The sequence below is a fragment of the Alosa pseudoharengus genome, unplaced genomic scaffold (genome assembly GCF_046254945.1).
Source record: "Alosa pseudoharengus isolate Yale_2024_CS ecotype anadromous, Long Island Sound unplaced genomic scaffold, YU_APseudo_1.1 YU_APseudo_1.1_scf_21, whole genome shotgun sequence".
NCBI lineage: Eukaryota > Metazoa > Chordata > Actinopteri > Clupeiformes > Clupeidae > Alosa > Alosa pseudoharengus.
Window position 1 is genome coordinate 11,924,558 of NW_027468674.1, and position 2,500 is coordinate 11,927,057.

The window sequence follows — 2,500 nt, forward strand, 5'->3', positions numbered from 1 at the left end:
TTCTTGCATACGGTTCCTTTAACCACTCAGCATCGCTTAGCCTACCTTAACGTGTCCCAATAGAGAAGATGCCATTTGCAGACACCCAGACAGTACACCACATGCAGATGATGTATCTCATATAATCACATCTCTTAATCAGTCATTTTGTCTTCAGTAGCTGGGTTTCCATTCATTCGCGTATTCGTGCAAGCGTATTCAGTCATGACAATTTGGCATATGTGTGCATTACCATGTACTGTGTTAGGCAAATTAAAACTGACAATTCCCTATTGAAGGGAGGTGTTCTGAGCAGCTGATCAGAATGTAAGGTCGTCAGGGCAACGTTTGTGGAAACACACAGGTAGGAAGGAATGCAACAAATACGAATAAACTGGTTCCATCAACTTCAGTCGCATTATACCGATGCAAATAAAGAGTTAATCCACCCCCTCTAGCGAATTGAATTGTTCTGTGCATTTTGAAGTGTTTCCAGGAAGGATTTCTTTTCCGAAAGGTCAAATGTGTATTAAAAAGTTGAATGGAAACCTAGCTACTGTCTTAATAGAACATTGTCATTTGCTCACGTTTGATCTGTAATCAGCCTATAGGTCTAATTCTAATTTTCAATTATAAATTATTATTCATAAACACCTTGTGACTAAGACGAAAAGCCTTCTGGGGATTCCAAGTAGTGGTCTACCGGTAGTGACAAACCCCCTAATAAACTGGTTTCGTTCTCCGAGCAAGACTAAACCATAGAGCTCTACTTTTCATGTTTACCTCTTCCTGTGAATTAACTTGATCAGGATTCAACTTTTTGATTCACATTTAGACCAACAATACGCTAGTAAAGACCCATTTTAGAACCGATATTTGTAACAGCCTCGCCTTTACTTTACTCTTTACCGCTCAAGAGTCGGGACTGAGCATTCTGGACTTCTGTGGTATTGAAGTTTGATGCCATTTTGTTTTGGAGGAAAAAAATATTTGAGGGCAGTGAACACAGTAGCATGTCATTGTACCCCCACCCCCCTCAAACATCTATTTCCCTCCGGCGTCCGCCGACTCATCAATTCATGTGGACAAGCCAGGACAGAAGGCATTGTAGAAGAAGTGTCTGCCCAATAACATTACATTACATTACATTTGGCTGACACATTTTTAACCATGTGCGTGCCTGCTACGAGAGGAGATGTTCTCTTAACAAGCTATGGTCTCAGTACACAGCACAATTTGGCAAGGTCCAATCACCTGGAGCTAATTTTCTAAAGTCTTGTTGAAAGGCACTGCTGCTATTGCTTGGTGCTAAATCATGCAGGTGTGGTCGATCCAACAACTCTGAGTTGCCATGGTAATGGCCAGAGGAGGGAAACGCAGGATTCCATTAATGAGCCTGTTTGGCACAGCGATGGCGGCCACAAATGTTGCAGCGATCCGTTGAGCAGTTATCGACTCGCCATTAAAACCTCATCCACCTCCGTCTGTTTGCCGGCTGGTCAGATGTGGCACACCTGTGCTCCGTGCACTCCCTCCACGCACGCACACACACACACACACACACATCCGACAATAGACAAACACACATATGCACACATGCATATATACACACATACAAATCTGTATGGACAAACACACATGCACACGTGTGTGCCTGTGTACACACTCAAACACCCACACACATCCTCTTTTTCTCTCTCTCTCTCACACACACACACACATACACACACACACATATACACACACACACACACACACACACAGAGTGAACTTCGAGTGCGTTATTGCTGAGCTCAGCATCTGGCCTCCTGGTGCTGGGAAGAGTTCATGCTGGTATCCCATAGTCCTGTTCTTTCCCTCCTTTAATGTCTCCCTAGGTGCATGCGCACGTGAGGGAGTGAGTTTGTGTGTGCGTGTGCGTGTGTGTGTGTGTGTGTGTGTGTGTGTGTGTGTGTGTGTGTGTGTGCGCGTGCTCATGAACCCGGCTCCCAAGGGGGTTCAGCAGGTGATTACACACATGTTCAACAGGGTACCTGCGGAGTCTTAAAAGTATTAAAAAGTATTAAATTTCATTTTACTAAATTAAGGCCTTAAAAAGTCTGGAATTTTTTTACGGAGGTCTAAATTTTTCAAATGATAAGTAGATTTAGTGTAATATCCTCACGTAGCGTAAATCACAAGGATTAAAGTTATCTGTCGTAGCCTACGACGGATTTCCGTCAATTTGATTTTAGAAATATCATTTGAGATCGATGCAGATCCGGTGAGAAAAAAAAATAGGAGGGGGGGTCTATCACCTTTTCTTTTACTTTTTTAAGGCAACTGCAAATATTAGGTCCGATGAATGAATGTGTGTGATGGTAAATGTTTAAAGACCTAATAGTGTTCTTGAGAACTTTCTGTGTCTCAATCAGAGATCGCTCAAAAAGATACGCAATTTCGCTTTGTTTATGTTGTAGCTACACGCTTGTCTCATTGGCCTGGGGCGTTTGCTTAAAAAAAAAAAGAACACATCTGGAGG

The 2,500-nt window shown here is 42.7% G+C and overlaps 1 protein-coding gene across 1 annotated transcript in view; it reads left to right on the top strand.

The window, feature by feature from the left end:
• Positions 1-2,500, top strand: part of LOC143137624 (COP9 signalosome complex subunit 1-like) — a 25,698-nt gene that overhangs the window by 11,770 nt on the left and 11,428 nt on the right. The gene's annotated exons all lie outside the window — the stretch shown is intronic.